The sequence below is a fragment of the Prinia subflava genome, chromosome 3, assembly GCF_021018805.1.
Source record: "Prinia subflava isolate CZ2003 ecotype Zambia chromosome 3, Cam_Psub_1.2, whole genome shotgun sequence".
Taxonomy (NCBI): domain Eukaryota; kingdom Metazoa; phylum Chordata; class Aves; order Passeriformes; family Cisticolidae; genus Prinia; species Prinia subflava.
The window spans coordinates 73,168,681-73,186,406 of record NC_086249.1 but is presented as its reverse complement, the minus strand read 5'-3'; the positions used below and the strand labels follow the sequence as shown (position 1 = coordinate 73,186,406).

The 17,726-nt window shown below is 41.3% G+C and overlaps 1 protein-coding gene and 1 long non-coding RNA gene across 5 annotated transcripts in view; one reads left to right on the top strand and one right to left on the bottom strand.

Annotated features, from left to right (window-relative positions):
• The window catches only part of P2RY8 (P2Y receptor family member 8), a 38,272-nt gene extending 23,562 nt beyond the window's left edge, over positions 1-14,710 (bottom strand). The window contains exons 1-3 of one of the 2 annotated variants that reach the window (XM_063392445.1): positions 10,691-14,709; positions 7,083-7,140; positions 6,925-7,004 (exon numbers count right to left, since the gene is read on the bottom strand). The gene's annotated coding sequence lies outside the window, so the exon portion shown is untranslated. Of the gene's footprint in view, positions 1-6,924; positions 7,005-7,054; positions 7,141-10,690 lie in introns of both variants that reach the window. The other variant, XM_063392446.1, reaches the window with a different exon arrangement.
• The window catches only part of LOC134548083 (uncharacterized), a 45,325-nt gene that overhangs the window by 18,747 nt on the left and 8,852 nt on the right, over positions 1-17,726 (top strand). Inside the window, exon 4 of one of the 3 annotated variants that reach the window (XR_010079696.1) lies at positions 10,518-10,682. The exons of the other annotated variants lie outside the window; for them this stretch is intronic. This is a non-coding gene — a long non-coding RNA (uncharacterized LOC134548083). Of the gene's footprint in view, positions 1-10,517; positions 10,683-17,726 lie in introns of those variants that run through there. 3 annotated transcript variants of the gene reach the window in all.

Here is a 17,726-nt window from a genome sequence, read left to right as displayed (position 1 = left end):
ATTTGGTGTGATTGACAGTAGTGATTCAGCAGCAATACAACCTTTGTAGCCCTAGCATATAAACAAATTAATGCATAAGACACATTGCAAATGTATTCAAAAAGTGCTGTTGTTTGCAACTGTCTGTTTGTAGGGCCTTGCCAAAATCTACAGCATAATTTCTCACCAATTTGAGTTGTTGTGGAAAGGATTTAAATTAAGGATTATTTAGGACTAATTAATTTCACAAGTGAAATAAATGTCAATAAATAAATATAAAATAAATAGATAAATTTGAAAACATTTAATCTTAATGTTCAAAAATCCCTTGAAGTTTAATTGTTGCAAGCTTAACTTTCCACTCCCACAAAATCCCATTTAACGCTGTACATGAAACAATAAAGCAGTGAGTAACAGTCTGTGAGATATATATTTACCAGCACTACTGTGAGTTATTTATCTTCAATGCCTTTGATGGCTACACATCAAGAGACAAGCTTTGGCTCAGATCTCAAAAAAGGAAATAAACCCCCACAAGTCTCTGCAGCACATTTCTCTGGAGGAGGAGGAGATCATTGGGACAATAATGTCTATGCAGAAAGCTCAGCCCGACTCTATTGTCTTCCTCTCAGAAGAAAGTAAAAGGGCACAGTGACCCCGGGCTGCAGAAATGGAAGGTGAGGGCCAGGGCTCTGTGGAGCATGCTGGAGATAACAGAGAGAACCTGCACTGAGATGCTGGGCCAGGGAATCCTTTCTATGAGTCACTCAGTGAATGCTAGTCACAGAGACCAGGTGGGCAGCTTGGACTTAGAAGTGAAAGACTCTGGTATTTTTTATTTTTTTTGTCAGACAAATGAAGTCTGTGGATGAGCATGTAGCCTCATCTGTAGGGAAAGGACGTGATATGGGAGAATCCAGAAGGGAATGTGGGAGTCCTGGGCAACTGTCAGCCAGAACAGGCATCAAACACTTGTTCACTTTATCCTTCACACAGAAGCAAGGATGTAAATAAAACCCAAAGAGCTACAGAGCCCAGCCACTGCACAGCTTTGCTTGAAAAGGATCTTTGGTCCATATACATGAGTCTGTATTTTTCTTCTCTCTCAAAAAAAAAAAGTGAATTGGTTGATAAAAGGTGAAAGTCCCGAGATTAACTAAGTTTCTGAGCATTGCATAAATTATTTGGCCAGCTGGATGAAAGCCTAGAGTTCAGACATTTATAATTCCTAATGTTTTTTTAGTTCTTTTCCCTGATTAGTGCAACTGCATATGGTTTTCTATGTGTAATGGCCATAAGAACTCAGGAGAAGTTTGTAGATGTGTGCAATGGCAATAAGGATAATATTCATTATTATATTAATCCATTGTAAATCACAGTAAGAAAATAGACCTGTGTTTTCTACTGTCTTCAGAGCCACTGGATCCACAGATATTGGTGTTATCTCCCATTACAGGGCAGTGTCACATCCTAACTGTTCAAAATGCCTTTCACCCTCCCCTTTTTCTGTCTGGGGCCAAAACAAGGAAAACATAGCTCAGAATAGAAGACAAAGTATTTCTTGTGTATATAAATATCAGTTTGCAAATCGTACATCAAATCCTGCTTGACCCAACATGTGACAGAGCAGTTTATGAATGAACTCTACGTTTATCTTCCATTGAAGGAAGTGAAAGCATTTAGCATTCAGTTCTCTTGGGCCCATAGCTGGACATCAAAATATCTTTAATATATAAGCATGGCTTTATTTCTAACACCTGGCACACTTTGAATTTCTGGCTGGTTCTTTGTGAATATACCCCTACCTATTTTCTTCAGATTTACTAGAAAATTTTAAGCTGATGATACATAGAGGATGTGAACTTTTTTACTTTGCTGTGGCAGGTGTGGGCAGGGGAGGATTTATAGCTCCTGTAGCATGTTAGTGTGAACAACAAAATTGTTGGCAATGGCAAGCTGCAACATTGAGATTTTTATTTCAAACTTGAGAAAGTCAAATCTCCAGACCACATGAAGATGGCAAAGGTTTTCAGTTTTGAGCCCCTTACTGCAAGAAAGGCATTGGGGTGCTGGAGAGTGTACAGAGAAGGACAATGAAGTCTGGAGCACAAGTCCTACTAAGAACAGCTGGGAGTGTGGGGGTTGTTGAGTCTGAAGAAAAGAGGGGACTTTATCACTCTCTACAGCCACCTGAAAGAGGGTTGGATCCAAGTAGGTCTCTTCTCCTAAGTAACTGATAGGAAAGAAGGAAATGGCCTCAGGTTGCACCAAGGGAAGTTTAGATTGAGTAATGGGAAAATTCCTTCATGGAAAGGGTTATCGGGCATGGGAACAGGCTGCCCAGGGAAATGGTGGAGTCACCATTCCTAGAGGTATTTAAAAGATGTGCAGATGTGACACTTCAGGACATGGTTGAGTGGCAGACTCGGCAGTGTTGGGGTAAGGGTTGGACTAGATGATCTTGAGAGTCTTCTCCAAACTAACTAATTCTGTTTCTGACCACCTCTTTTTCCTTCTACACTCATGACTACAGTAGTCCCAAAGACAAGTTAGAGCAGTCAGAAAAATAGGCACAACCAAAGGAATTGAGTTTTCTGTAATAAAATCGATTCCTTTCTCTCTCTGCTCTCCTGCTGCTAACTGGCATAGCAATAGTCTTTCCACATGGTGGTGTTCCACATTTAACAAAGTAATTCCCAGGCACTGCTGTGAGAGTTTGCAGTTGGTTTTTTGCAGGACTGCAGCAGCAAAAAGCTGGGAGGTGCTGAGAGTCCATCCCACTCAGTGTAAACATTTCCAAGCCCAGGATAGACGAATCATATTTGTTATTCATACCCATATTGGCTATGATCTCTGCCCCTCTCCTGTGGGGGTAATTATGTACTCAACCCAAAAACATTAGCAGAAACAGACATGTGAGTTGAACAAACCTGTCTGCCTACTATAACATGGAAAACTGTGCCATGTCCTATTAGTTTCTCAGAGAAGAGCTTTTTGTGGAAAAAAAATTATTTTAAAAGATCAAAAAATAATTTTCACAAGTATATATGGTTTTAAATGTCAAACATTTAACATGCTTTTCACCATAAAAGACCTCAGTGAGTCAAACCTGAGCTTGTGAGGCTATTTTATCCACCAAGACCAGATTTTAAGACTATGTATCTGCACTGCTGAGAATTGCTGATGTTGCAAAAGCCAGACATGTAACAGGAAACTTCATTCTTCATCATCTTAGAGATGTTAGATATGTTTATGCCGCACGGGAAAAAGTGGTGACCAAGAAGGCACATCTTCATGTGAAAGACTGGGTTCCAGTGATTTTCTTTGACAGGGATATACAGACTTAGGTCACAAATTGGGCTGATGAGGAGATGTTGTATGCAATGTGCAAGGCAGTGTTTGGTCCAGCTTAAGGTCTTGATCTTGCTTCTGTTTAACTCAGTCTCACATTCATGTGCTAGCAGCCAACTTCTGTTAGCTGCAGTTATGGATAAGTTGCAAACTTTTGACTAACTATGCATTTCTAAAGACCCCAACAGCTCTGGTCAGTGCACTGGGGATTTAAACACTGTGTGACTGAGATCAGCAACTTTGCAGAGACATGCAATTGAGGGGAATGGAAGGTGTCCCTTATGCAAATGTCTTGTCTTTTCCTTCTGTGTTGAAATGCTCACAATGCCCATTTATTTCAGGAAAGTGACTATACTAGCAGCCCAAATCAATAAATAGCTGAAGATTTTGAGAGCCAGAATTTCATCAGCAGGTTGCTTTTTAGCTGAATGATGGTGGAAGTCAACAAGCTGAAGACAGGAAATCAGCCCAGTTGCCAAGAAACTCTACAGGTCACAGGCTGGAAAATGGACATGTTTAAGCTTGCCCTTTTCCACTTGATTTCTGTTGGAAAAAATATCAGTTTTCCAAAGCCAAAATACCATATCAGAAAAATTTATACCTTTTTCTCCTGATTGTTTAATAAATGATGCTATGCCCTATGTACAATGCACTGTTCAAACTCTTGTCCTAAATACTAAACAACTTATTTTTGGGACATTTTTATGGCATCCAGTGTTGTAGCATCAAAGTGCTTCAGAAACACATAAAAATGTCTTATTTGCAGCCTTCCTCTAATATAAAGATTATTTAACCCCATATTAGAAAGAGGAAAGTGAGGACTGATGGCTCTGAGTTGCCTAGGACCTGATTTCTAAGAGCATTTAGCTTTAAATAAAATGTTACTCTTTCAAAGCCATATTTCTATTGACCATGCCTGGATTTGTGAGTACTCAATACTCTGCAAGTTAGATCCAGATATTGTTTAATAAACATTTGAAAATTAGGAACTAAGAGTTGGTGCCTGTTTCTGAAAGCTTAACCCCTTGAAACCAGATTTGAAACAGAATTTCAAGCTCTGGAAGATAAGAATCATATGGGTGGAAGGATGAAGGCACCAGTGAAGGCTTAGGTGTCTCAGAATGGGATCTGGAATAGTCAGAAAAACAGTAAGGAAGAGTGTGAAGTCAGCACTCTTCACATGCCAAACATATAGGTCATCCAGTGCAGACAAAGGATGAGCCTTAAGAACAAGAAAAATTGGGGGAAAAAGTAGTGAGTCTCACAGGACATACTCTCACAGGGCAACTACAGGGAGTCTTGAACCTCTTTGCCAAAGTTCCTTTTGTTAAAATTCCCTGTTGCCTTTTTCTTTCTGGGGCCTAAGTATAATTAGCTACAATTTTTTAGGACAGTTGACAGAAGAAAAACACTTCTCTTCCCTGTCTGAATCATAAAGCAGTGGTTAATTTGAGGAAATAGATGCCTTAGGCTGCCCTCCAAGTCTGACTATGGGACTTATCTGAGCTGGAGACTGCTTTCGCCACAAAGCTTCTGGTTACTGTTCATCTTTCACATCAGAGATGCACACTAAAAAATTATCAATACAACAACTCAGGGAAAGATGAAATCACCATGAAGGAGGGCAAGAGATTCTCTAGTCTGGTGACAAAGGCAGCCATCAAGTAAGTTCACATGGCCTGGAATCTACTCTTTAGTTTGGCCTTTGGAGTTATCCAGTGATTACTGTGAAACTGTGTCTCTGAAGACAAGACCAGAGATAAGGTCTTTAGCCTTCTAGCTGAGTGGTATTTCAGGCTTCTGACCTCTTGTTTCCTCCTTTGCTTGCGATTCCAGCTTCTACTGGCTGGGTGCAATTCAGCCCAGACCATAGTTCTAGCATAGTACCTAGCTAGTAAGGAAAGATGTGGGTAAGTTTTTAACTACTTCCCAAAAACAGAGTTGAATGGGCATGCTCTTTCTCCTAGGAGTGTGCTCTAGAGGAGGAGTTACACTATTTCCTACTCTTTGACCTTTTGAAAAGCAAGTACTTGTATTTGTACAGAAGAAACGGTTTCAGTGACGTTCGTTAAACATTCTCCTTGGTGGCACAAGACCAGCTCTCCCAGTCCTGCCAAAATCCATTTCTTCTATAATTGCTAATGGATATCTTCTCTGTATTTTTCTCTAAGTACCTTAAGTACTTCTATCTTGTGTGATATGAAGCAACTATTATGGTATAAATCCCCAGTAGTCAGAGGCTACATCAGAATTTTCCCTGTTCAGAGCTGAAGCTCTGAAGTTCCATCCTAGCTCCATTTCGGGCATTTTGCATGTATCCTTTTTTTAAGAAGGTGACGTTTTCCTAGCATCACAAAAGCTTTTCTGAGAGTCTCCTTTCAGGTAGAATCAATGGCAGAATCATATTTCCCAGAACATCACTCAGACACTAAAATCACAAGGCTGCTTTTTCCTGTGGTTCTACATCTCAGTCAGCATGTGTCCTCCAGCAGCAAGTAGATGAGATATGAACAATGAGGCAGGAAATGGTCTGCTACTAAACAGGTTGTTCATTGACTTTTTGTGCTGAAGTATTATTCTATAATATTTACCCTTAGGACTCTGAGGAATATACCACCTGCATTAGAGAGATCTTACCACATGTAAAGTATGTCAAAATTAGTAAATTTTACACTGTCAGAACAGTGTTCAGACCATGAAATTCAATTGCTTGGGCTGTTACAGTTCTGGCATGGTTTTGTCTCACACCAACTAATGCTCCCTGAAAAAACTCTGAGCCACAATCCACTTCTTGTATAGTTCAGGAGTTATGACAGATAAAAGACCATCCAAGAGAATAAGTTTGGATGCTGCCATCATGTTGCAGGGTCTGAGAACAATTACTACAGGTGTGTTAAATACGCTAAAGATCAGGAAATGACTGGTCCCAGCAAATGAAATGAAAAGTTACTGCTGTTACATTTTCTGTGTGACCCACTAGAGGGTGCAGACACACCCGTGCTGCCTACAAGATTTACTTACTAGGTTTCTGAGACTTGGATAGTTCAGGGGGTTCTCCAGAGTATGTTGGGGAAAGAGCTGAAAGAATCACACCTTGCTGTCCTCTACAAATCCACTTTCATCATCAGCAGCATGTAACCCAAAGACTCTTCCCCATGTTAACTGCTGTTCAGATCCCACCCTCTGTCCTTATCTACCCTGAGTTCCTACTACCAGTTTCCATTTCTTTTTTTCTTCTCATCCTCACCATTTCAGAGCTTACTTAGCCACAGTTTCCTACCCTATCTCTCACCACTCTCTGTGTTCCAGCAGGATTTCCCTTTGATCCCTGCACTGCTTGACTGTCACAAGGTGAAGCGACAAATGTACAAAAGAGGCTTATTCTCACAGCTTTCAACTGCTGAACCACTGTGGCCCTAAAGTGGTGTCTATTCAGTGTATCTGGGATTCTGAGAGAACAGATTTCAATCGGGCATGATTTAGCGACTCTCAAAGACCAATCATATTTTTTAGAAGTGGGGGAGGGGATGGAGGGGGGGCTGGGAAGAAAGAAAAAGTCTTAACGAGATTATTTCTGCCTTTGTGCTTACTCACCTACTCAAAGCTCGTGTTCCTGAATATTCCCTTATTGCTTCAGCAATTGCCTCATTCAGCTAAACTCTGCATGTAACATCCTGCCAAAGAAAATGCAAAACTTTTCATCTTAAGTGTTGACCAGACTTACAGGCAGCTCCCTAAGGAATTTGTCTCACCATCTCACTGCTGATGTTTCCGTGCTGCAGAAGATCAGCTTTCCGCTATGAGTAAGATCTGTAGAAATGAACAAACAATCTTTTAAGAATTAAAAAAAACCAAAAACCAAAAAACAACAACGGCAAAAAGAAAACCCAAACCAAAAGGCATATCTAAAGATAATTACAAATAGTGACACAGTGTCAACCATTGATAACATTTTCTATTTTCTTTCACAGCCTTAAATATGTGGTTCATTAGCTGCAAAATATACATGTGAGAACTACTAAAGCTTCAGAATATAGACATCTGAAAGTGAAGAAAAGATAAAAGAGCACAAACTTCTTGTTGGTTTGCTATTTTCCCTTCTCATTTTTGCAGATTTTTCCCTTCTTATTTTTGCAGATGTGAATCACATGCAGTGTATCTCACAGTAAGTAGCCCTAGCTGCTTCTTCATGACCATTGAAAGGTGTAATTTCTGTTCTTATTTCAAGATTTAGTCAGCAGTTGGGAGAGCAAGGTTTTTCAATTCACCAGCTGCTGAGCCCAAATTCTTCATCATGCAGTAGTGTGAAAATGTGACAAAAATGTGCAGCTCCTGACGACCAAGCTCACAGATCCCTGGCCCCAGCCTGAACAACTCTTGGACCCTCACCAGTCTGTGTGCAAAAAAGGCAGAATCTCTCTGTTAAGGTATCAACGACAGCTAAATCCCAGTATTTAATTACTGAGCTGTTGCGTGAAGCATACACAGACTTCTCTCTCTCTTTCTCTGAGTATTTAGCTTTAGTTAAATATTCATCAACACTGAAAAATAAGATTACCAATGGAAAATTTCCATAAGGACAGAAGGTTTCCAATCAAAAATATATGAAAAGGGACTGGATCAAACTGACATTACCAGATTCAAAGAGGTAGAAAATTAATCCTGTGGGATATTTCTGACTGATTAGCAACTAAATTTAGACAAAAATTGGAGTATATTACCCATTTTAAACCTATTTTTAATAACAACCTTAAATCTCAGGCTGAGTCCCTCTCAGGTTTCCTGTGTATAAATAGTAAACTCAAGAGGAACACCAGCTTGACTTTCCCATTTGAGAGCTGCCAGGAAGAATAATCAAGCCAAAACAACAATCCCACGGACATTTAATTATAAATAGAGCTCATTTCATCCAGGAATTCTGGAGGCAGTAGTCAAGGTCCAAACTGTAATGTCACTTCTATAATGTCATTTTTCAGAGGAGAGCTTTTCAAGCTTGTTTTGCACGCTGTGAAGAGCATGGAACTAGTGTCAATAAATATGCCTGATCAGAATACCTCTCTTCTGTCCAACTGAAAGCTTTGCAAACATTAGTTGTCAACAGTGAAGCCCCCTGAACTTCTGTTTCAAAACAACTTTTTATCTGGAAACTGTGCAAATGTGAAGTAAAGATTTTAAGCGGCAATACATGTGCAAAACACCAGCACATATTTTAGACACAGGGTGACACAGTCTTAGTGTGCCTTCATTTTCAGGCAGGGCAGGTGAGTCTACCACAAAAGAGCTTGTTGCAGCTGAGTTGTGTCTGGGTTTCTGTCCTCTGGCCACTTGACCAGAATGCGGCAGTTACTGTGGCAGACCAAAGTCACCCTACAAGGAAGGACCTTTCTAGTATTTGTTTGTTTTCAGTGCTGCTACACACAACCGCTACACATAACGTATGCCACCCTCCAACAGAGGAGTGCACCCTTTTCCCACATCAAACAAAGATACTGGTGCTGAAAGAGAGCACTGAGAGCAAACATTTTTAATCTGAGCTGGCCTGTTCTGCACTAATCGTCATCACTGAAAGCCTAATTATCTGCACAGGCAGACACATCTGAGCTGAACCCAAACCCAAGCTGCAAGGTGAATACACAAGCAGTGGGTGAGATGCTGGTTGGCGACAGGGGATGCCTGGGTTCAGTTTGCTCTTCCCACACAAAGCTGCTGAACACTTTCCCTTGAGCTGTGCCTATTCGGTAGCTGGGAAACATGACTGCAGGGCAGTGGGCACACCTCAGACAGCTTTCCTCCTGCAGACTATGGCATAGGCTGCAAGTGTTTACCAACCAAGGCCATTCAGACCTGTAAGCAACAGCAAAATGCTGTTTTACGCTTGTTTCTGAACTATTAAACAAAACAAAAAGATTTTCACACAAATAATCATTGATGTTCAAACTGAGAAGACTAAGGCTGCTGCAAATGCTTTTACCCATGCCATAGCTGAATGGTGACATGCCTTCTGGCTGTTTCTAAACTGACACAGCTGTTTGCAAGGGAAGACTGGGGTGCCTGCTCTGGGGAGGTGCAAAAGTCAAGGCACAAGTCTAGCATCAGCTGGGATTCATATGAATTCTCCATCTGTAGATGCAGTGACAAAACTTCAAGTGGATCATTGAGTCTGTTGGGGGTGAAATCCATTACAGAGGTCCAATTGCTACTCTAATGGCAATTTCACAAGTAAAGTGGAAATGATTTAGGAATGAAGTCCCAACAAGGATGGAAATTTTTTGTCTATTAAAAATTCTAACTACATTCTCCTGGCTACTATGTATAAAATCCAGAAAGTGTTTAAACCAAACATTCAACAAGTCAATGTCCAAACATTAAAACTGATTACAAAGATTTAAAAACCCACAAATGTCAAACCCTGCTGAGTCTTAAAAAACCCACAAATGCCATACGAGTGTATGATTTCACTCAGGGATCAGCATGGCATGTACAATTTCCCTTTTTGTATGGTGACACGATGACAGGACATTATTACAATAACTACCCCACAGATGACTATTTTATGCTTGTTTCTGAACCATTAAGCAAAACAAAAAGATTTTCACACAATCTCTCTCCTTATCTATTAAGAGGCAACTAATGCTGTATGCAAAAGTGCACTGTCTTACGGGACTTCCTTCTGGTGCCTGCCTGTCTGAGTTCAGCTTTTTCGCAGCAAAAGACCCTGATGAAGTTCTATCACTTTATGATATTGTTCCACAATCACTTCTGTGTGTATGTTGGGTTGTTGCAAATCTCCGGAGCAGTCTCAGGATGAGTACAATACATGACTTTGCAATACCTAAAGATAGATATCAAGTCCAGATTTTCAACTAAAACTGGTCCAAAATTATCTGGGTTTCATTTTTTTTTCTGTCCCCCAAATGTAGAGGCTCATTCTTCCTCTTTTTAAAAACTGAGTTGAAGACATTATGATTTTTACTTTGCTCCTCACTAAAGCAAACTGTGCACCTGAGAACTCCTTATTTTGTTAGTGGTTCTTGCAAAATGAGCTCCTTAAAACTGGCAATGAGTTTTCTTTCCCTTTTGCTGCAGTATTTACTGTAATAATTCTGACTTCTAAATATGTGCAACATAATTTCTTAATTAACTTTGCTCTATTAGTAAGCCATACCGTTCTTCCTTTATTTCTACAGCTCACAGCCATCTGGCACAAAGAGACACATGTACTCCTTGGATTGCAATGAACTTTGTTCTCAGTTCAGATGTAAATAATAGGAGGGAGAAAAAAATCAGTCTTGACTGAGTCTGGCTCCTCTGAAAACTATTATGAATAAACAATGAAGAAGTGAAAAGCTGTACTCCTTACCTGGTCTGAGAGGTACTGTGCACCTTGAAAGCCTCTTAAATGACACAGAAGAAATAGAAATAGTTGAAAGTTTTTATTCATCCAACCAGAGGACTCAGGAAATGACTATTTTGCAATGATTAACTCCTTCCTCACTTCGAGGTCTTTCAAGTACTGTTCCACTGCAGTTTGGTATCGAATGCTCTGCCCTACACATGATTTCTGTTTCATGCTGAGAATATGCAGGTGGCCAGAGGAGAAGACTCTGATCATCTCCATGGAAGAGAAAAACTGAAGTGTTTTTTGCATAACTGTGACCAAGTACATTTTACTGTTGAGTGATGCTTATGTAATGAAGTGCAGAAATGGCCTAAAGTAATGGCTTGACCTCCCAACTCTCATTTATAGAAGAGGTTTAGAGCAGTGGAGCAATATTCTCAGCAAGAATTCAGTGCTGTGGTGCCCAAGAGAACAAGGTAAAAAACTGGGTTATTTGAGGGAGTGGCATCCATTGCAGCCTGGACAAGCATTTGATGTCCATATAGTGTATGGTACTTTTATATACAGAGGGTCTCCAGCTGAAAGTCAGGCATCCTGGAGCATCAGGAGTTAGTCCTCTGCACAAAATGCCCTCTGTGCCTAAAAATCTGTTTCCCTCTCCTAAATGTATGTGTTTGACTAAAAGGCATTTCTGAGATGGAACATGTAAACACTCACTAGCCCCAAAGCTGTAAAAGGCCAGCTGCTCACAAGAACACAAGCTACTTCTGGGGTGTGGACACCTCTGTACAGAACCAAAGGTGGCACCTGGGCTTCTGAGCCTGTGGAGAAACCCCGTGTTGGGTTTTTTTGAGACAGGGATGGGTTTGTCTTACCTAGCTCTGAGCATTTGCACTGTAGATGTTTACACCAGACTTTGTAATTCAAGGCACTCTTGAATAGAGGCAGTGGAAAGAAAAAGGCCTTTGCAAAGTTCTTTGTTTGGGAGTTTTAACATCCAAATAAGAGTTCCTTCTGCTATATAGAGATATATGCTCACATGACATTTTATGCAATCAAGATTTTATAAGAATTACAAAAAATATCCTTATTCTCTGTAATTAAAGTTTTACCTTTGTTTTCCTAATGGTTATTTCCAGTAACAAAGACTCGGGGCATGCTCCCACACAAGACACTGATGAGGCTGGTCTGCACTTGAAGTTTATCCTTTTACAGTCTACCACAAAAATAATGATCAAGATCCTTGATCTGAGCAGGTGCTTAGTTTTTGTCTTGGAATGGAGGGCAAAACATTTGTGTGACTCCTCAAGCTATGGCTATTGATGCTATAGCCTCATATGCAGAAACGCCGGGGCATTTTACTTTGAACATGGTTGCAGGAGGAAGACTCAAGTTCTTGCTTTAACTCCTCTCACTTCCACATATAAAAAATTGAAACCAACTGTCAGTATTCTCACCATGAGCCCACAGGTAAACAGGAAGGAGTTTCAGTCTCATAGCTTCAAAGAGTGCAAAATATATTGAATCGGACCCCCTGAAAACTCCTCCAAAAATAAGATTTCATTTGCTTCTTTGGTTATTATTTTTTTTAACAATCTTCTTTTAGTTCAAATATAGCAGGCTAGAAATAGGGCTTTATATTTTCTACTTTTTGATCCTTAAGGCTACAAATAATTAAAATTTTGCAGGTTTTAATTCATTACCATTTTTAAAGAAGCTTTCATCTCTAAAACTGGGGAAAAAACTTTCAGAATGAAAAGACCCAGCATGTATTTCTGGTAAAAAACCCATGAAATTCTGAATTCCTGGAGCATTATAATGAGTATATGCAGTAATAAGTTCTGAAGTACAATATGCTGTGATGTATCACAACACATTGTAATGAAAATAAAAATATTTAATAATTAAATAATAATAATAGTTACTACTACTTCTACAAGGTAATCAATTTTATGGCATTCATTTGGCCATGCTATAATTTCCTTAGACAGCAATTAAGTGCTAAGAAAGCATCCCTCTCAACACAAACACTGGTTGTGTCTTTCAGAATGACTATAAGCAACGGTGTCATTTTTTTATAGATGAGTTTCCTTTGGGTGGAGTCCACCTTTAACGTCTCACTGAGCTCAGCAGGCTCTGGAGTTCACTTTAAAAGTCTTCCCTGGAGGTGTCTCAAGCAGTCCATGAGTATTTGGACCCCTGCCTTTGTTGGTAAAAACCTGCAATTCAACTGTGTTCTTCTGGGAGACAGGGACATGACTTTTGTGTAAGATATTTAAGCCTTGTCTGGTGGCATTTTAGACTTTTTTTTTTTTTTTTTAAGTGATGTTAAGAAGCTCCTCAGTATCTCTCCAGTGCAGAGGTCTTCCTCGGGGGTCAATCTGCAACAGCCTTGAGGCTGACCTGAATGTGGCTCTGGTTCCTGGAGCCCAGAGGAAGCAGATGCAGATGGGGATCTGATTTGCACAAGGCTCTGAGGGCTACCCAGCCTCAAGCCATATCAACCCTTAGCATTAAAAAAAGAGAAAAAAATAAACGGTTTTGAGGAGCTGTACTACAGCTAAATGTTATCATTCATTAACAGCAATGTTATTCCCAGAAAAGCAAACACTAGACTGTCTTCTGCAGCTGAGGAGGGTCTGGAGGAATGCAGAATTGTAGGCTAAATACAGGACTTGCTTTGGGGTCTCTCTGATGGACCTAGCTTGTCATTTCATGAGCAGAGGAAGATCTAACCTGCTGGGAGGACATGGCACAATGTTAGCTGTGACACGGAAACGAGAGATGCAAGCTGTCCTTCCACCTTCCCAAGAGGTTCCTCATCTCAGCTTGAGCTGAGCTGTGCAGCTCTGGTTGAGCTCAGCTTTAGATGTACTGGGACACAAAGAGACCAGCAGCTTGCACAGGTGGTGGTGGGAGGGCTGTAAGTGGTGGTGGGAGTGTGACAGTAGGCAACCTCCAAAAAGAAGTCTCGTGATTTGGGAGTGAGAAGATGGAAGGGTAAATCTGCATGGAAGTGAGAGAAGGTGGCAGGAGCAATGGAGGTTGAGAGAAGGAGTCCCTGAACTGTGGAAGGAAGACAAGCAGAACAGAGAGGGAGGAAAGAGGGTCTGGTGGCTCTATTCTGTATCATAGCAAAGGTGAAGGAAAAGAGAAGAGTTTTGTGAGAACTTCTGCTTGTCTGTCATCCAGACAGACATCAGGAGGTCTTGAGCAGATCTCCAGGGCTCAGGTGCTTGGTCCATTCTCGGCAGGTGAGATAAGCATGGCATGTATTATCCCACAGCAAGGTGAGCTTTTTTGAGGGATGAATGGCAGGCAGGCAACCAGTGAGAAGAATGAGGAGACCCCTGACTCAAAACCAATCTAATTATCTCCAATCTGTGTAACACCCACAGAAATGAATTGGGATGCCAACAGTGATAGGAAAGACAATACATGGCAGAAAGAATACATGACTTTGGTGCTCATTGTCCGGGTGGCAAAACTTATTTTTGCCTAATGCTGTTGCCCTGTGTGCTATGAAGCCATTACACATCTGAAGAAACTCCAGTCCTCAGTTATGACTGATTGTTCATTTTAGTGCCAACATGAAATCTGGAGCTCACCAAAAAGGAGACATTCCTATCAGCTCTTAAGGAATAAGCAGATATCTTGGACAATTACTTCTAGTTAGATTCATTACAGATGTTCTAGGCCCATGAAGGGGTGGTAGGGTGAGAGAGAAAACATACATAACAGTTTTTCCTTGCACATGAGACGTGACCTGGTTCCTTGCCCAACATCACAGCCTTCAAGGGTCAAAACAAAGCACTCCTGTGAATCTAGCTGTCTCTAGCCTCCCTAAAAACATATTTAGAAAAAAATCCCAAATGAAAAATGCCTCTGGGCTGAAACTAAAATTTTAATCAGCACAAAATAAAGTACATATTTCTTGATCTAGTAAAAGTTAATGAATTTTTTATCTCTTATTCTCACCATGGTGGTGTTTTTAAGGTTCTAGTCAGTCTGTCATTTTTGTTTTGATCACAGCCTCCATTGTGATAGTTCAAAAGCTCAGTCTGAATAAATCCACCTGCACAGCATGAAGCACCTAGAGCCTTAGCTTGAATTGACTCAACTTTGAGAAAATCTTTAACTGCCTTTGAAATAGTTCAGAAAATTGCATGTTTGCTGACAGACTGCTGGTCTGACTAACCCTTACGAGGCAGATTTCAGTTTGATAATCTTGATACTCAATCAATCTTTAAAAGTGGCTTCCCCTTGATCTTATTTTTATTTCTGGGGGTTATCCCTACATAAGTGTGTCCTTTAATTTTCCAGTCATGTAAAAGAGGAGAAAAAAAAGTGCAGGAATCAGAATTTCTCACTTAGTGTGTAGTTATTGGAAGTTTCTTCAACCAGATGTGTAAAGTCCATTTCTGTTTGTCATTTGTCATTAAAAAAAAATGCATCTCAGTTTCAGCCTAAGGCCCAAACTCAGGACTGAGAAGCTCTGGTATTAATTCTGTGGGAGAAGTGTTAGAAGGAGGCAGGATCCATGACCTTGGTCTATCAGGTTACTGCATTTCACAGAGGGAACTTTCTCTCAGAGACAAGCAGAGCGGTCAGAAATTTACACACGATAACTTGGGTTGGGAGAAAATGTGATCAGTAGTTGTCATTTTCCAGGCATCTGTTTGAGCTGAGCCCCTAAGGATAGGCAGACATGGCCACATCCCCCGTTGCTCAGAAGCCCTCCCAAAGTGTGGGTCAGCTCAAGAGACAAATCTCTGTGGTCCTGCAGAAAGCAGGGGTCCCTCTACACTCTTATGGTAGAAGGAATTGAGTGCTATCCCAGAACTGAACTCTGCCTTTGGTCTCTGCCCCATAGTTCGTAGGAGATGCTGGTAAAATCACATCAACCAAAACAGAAGTATTCTTGGGTCTCAGTTTCTGGGATCAGGCCTTGAAACACCTAGGGACTGACCAACTGAAATCAGTATGGGCAAAGCTTTGGTGAAAGCTGTGTTACTAGGGACAGGATGAGTTCATCCAACCAATGCCTAGTCCACTGAACAATCCGCCCTTTGAGTCCATCTCTCTCCAGCTTAGAGAGAAAGGAGGTAGGAAGGGACCATGTCAAAGGCTTACAGACATCCAGACAGAAAATATGTCTTTTCTTGCCCACTGCTGTAGTCACTCCAGTGACACAGGCCACCTGCTTATTCAGGCAGATCCTGCCTTTGGTGACGCTGTGCAGACTGAGTCCCTTCCCCATCCTCCAAGTGTCTTAGCATAGCTTCTGGGAGGATCTGTTTCATCATCTTCCCAGGTACAGAGGTAAGGCTGACAGGGCTGCAGTTCCCACAGTCCTTTCTATTTTTTTAAAGATGGGTATAATGATTTCCCTTTTTCCAGTTACCAGGAAATTCACCTGATTGTCATGACTTTTGGAATTTTATAGAGAGCGGATTGGCAATTACAGTGGCCAATTCCCTCAGGACTCTGAGATGTATCTCATCAGGTCCCATAGTCTTATGCACAACCAGGTTCCTCAAGTGGCCACACTTGATCTTAAGTGATCTCTTACAATGGGATGTACTAGTCCTCAGTTATCAAGGCTGTTTGGTCCCTTACCTGTCGGAGTCTAGAACATCCCTCTGGACACCCTGGAGGGTTTGGAGACCGGACAGGGGGGTCTGAGATCTGTACAAGGGGGTCAACCAGCCTCACACAGAGCCCAGAAGGACATTGCCTCTGATCCCTGTCCATGGGAGTGAATGCCCACATTGTATGAAGAATCACAAGCTGAGAGAATTCAAAATAAGTAGCATTTAGTTTATCATAGAATGTAAATGTAGAATCTAGGATTCTCAGTATATGGGGTTGAAGAGACAAGATGGAGGAATTGGGGAGTGGCCCCTGTGCTCCTTGTTCTTGCTCTCATCCCCCGTCTTCTGCTGAGTTGGATCTCAAGGATTGGTTTAGAGTAGAAACGACATGTTAGCATAGGTAGTAGGCATTGGTAAAATTTTGTAAATAAAAAATACGTCTCGGACAGTGGTTGGGTCAAGGGTACCGTACATAAGGTGCGGGGCTCTCTGATCCACCCCAGTCCAGCCGCGTGTCCTGCTCTGCTGGGGACGCCTTGCAGAGCTGAGAAAGAACTGAGAGATAATGAAGAATAAACAACCTTGGAAACATGCACTGGCGGACTCAGCTTGTCGTCTCTGGCTCCGGTGTGAAACACTTGGGCAAAGAGAAGATGAAAACCCTTATTACCAGCAACCCCGAGGAGACTCCCAGGCAACAGCAACCTTGGGAGAAAACCTTATACCTTGGGGAACAGCAACCCCGAGGAGAATCTCAGGGAGCAGCAACCCTGAGACTTATCCACCAGACTTGTTTTCTGCCAGACCTCAAGTAGCCAGCCCAGACACTTTAGTGGCTGGTGGGCAGGAAACCAATGCTTCCTGTCTGCTTGTTCCCTGATTAACCTAGGTCATGGATATAATACAAGGTTTGGGTTGGAAGAGGCCTTTATAGATCACCTAGTCCAACCCCAAAGGAAGGACATGCAAGTGGGAAAGCCTTTCCTCAGGCTGACCATCTTTCTAGATCCTTGTAACCACTCTGTCTAACTCTTGGACAAAACCAGCAGGAAAATGACCAGCTCCTGCAAAAGTCAATACCTAGGGAGGTAAAATATATTATGGGGTTAAAAAAACCCATATATAATGCTTTGTGTTTGGTTTGGTTTGTGTTTTTGTTTGTTTGTTTGTTTTATCAACTAAAGTGTTTCAGGTGTTTGTCTTTTTTTGTTTTTTTTTTTCTGAAGCTTTTTGAAAAGTGGAGTGCTTTTTGATTTGTTGCCCAGATGTACATGTGACAAACGGAAATATGGACAGTAGATGTTTCAGAGCAGCCATCTGCTCTCAAGCAGAGGATGCTGAAAAAGGAGGCAGTGGCTGTTGCATACAGGATGGTGAGATCCCTGCACGTTTCAGTTGTGTTTTTTCCCCTTTGTCCCCATCTTGCATGGCACAGCTGCTGGGAAAATGTACTCACCCATGTT